Source organism: Chrysochloris asiatica, unplaced genomic scaffold (genome assembly GCF_000296735.1).
Source record: "Chrysochloris asiatica unplaced genomic scaffold, ChrAsi1.0 scaffold00020, whole genome shotgun sequence".
Taxonomy (NCBI): Eukaryota; Metazoa; Chordata; class Mammalia; order Afrosoricida; family Chrysochloridae; genus Chrysochloris; species Chrysochloris asiatica.
The window spans coordinates 29,539,582-29,540,387 of NW_006408538.1; the positions used below are offsets into that span (position 1 = coordinate 29,539,582).

The 806-nt window shown below is 38.8% G+C and overlaps 1 pseudogene; it reads right to left on the reverse strand.

Annotated features, from left to right (window-relative positions):
• LOC102819204 overlaps window positions 1-806 on the reverse strand; it is a 65,501-nt pseudogene that overhangs the window by 56,855 nt on the left and 7,840 nt on the right.

An 806-nucleotide genomic window follows, 5' to 3' on the forward strand; every position in this document is an offset into this window, starting at 1 on the left:
TTGTAACCGCTACGCTACCAGAGCTCCTTTTACAGTTTATATAGGTATGGAAAAAAACCCTATTCCATAAAGGAATTTCCATTGCAGAAATTACGCTGTATTAGTAATATGAAGGACAATGTCAGTATTACATACTCAGGGCAAGGAGAAGCATGAATTTAGTCTTGTGAATAAACTGCAATTATTTTATCAGAAGGTAAATATAAAAGTAAACAAGAGTATACCATGATGTTCTTTTTAAAGCAAAACGTGCAAACACAAACATTTACCTTAAAGACTCAGACAATGGTGTTAAAGTGCCATCTCCCCTATCTACTACACGAAAGAAATTCAATTGATCTCCTTCCCGGTATACCAAAAATGTAACTTGCTTGTTGCAGGAAGGCTTTTCGCAGACCTCATCATGACTGGAATCCATGCACTCAGCCGTCCCCATAAGTGGATCTTCCATAGGAACTACAAATAACAAAATTGACAAGCTTTCAGTTTGTTATCATTTTACACAAGTGAGTACAGTGACAAGATTTAGCGTACTAAATTTGAACAATAATCCTGTGCATACAATATATATATGTTGTTGTGTGTCATGGAGTTGGTTCCGACTCATAGCGATCCTGTACAGGGTTTCCGAGGCTGTAAATCTTTACGGGAGCAGAAAGCCTCATCTTTCTCCCATGGAACAGCTGGTAGTTTCAAACCGCTGACCTTGCGTTTCACAGCCCAATTCGTAACCACTATGCTACCAGAGCTCCTTAGGATTCCATTAGGAGTCTAGAAATCCAAATTCAGAATGCTGCTTCTAGTGG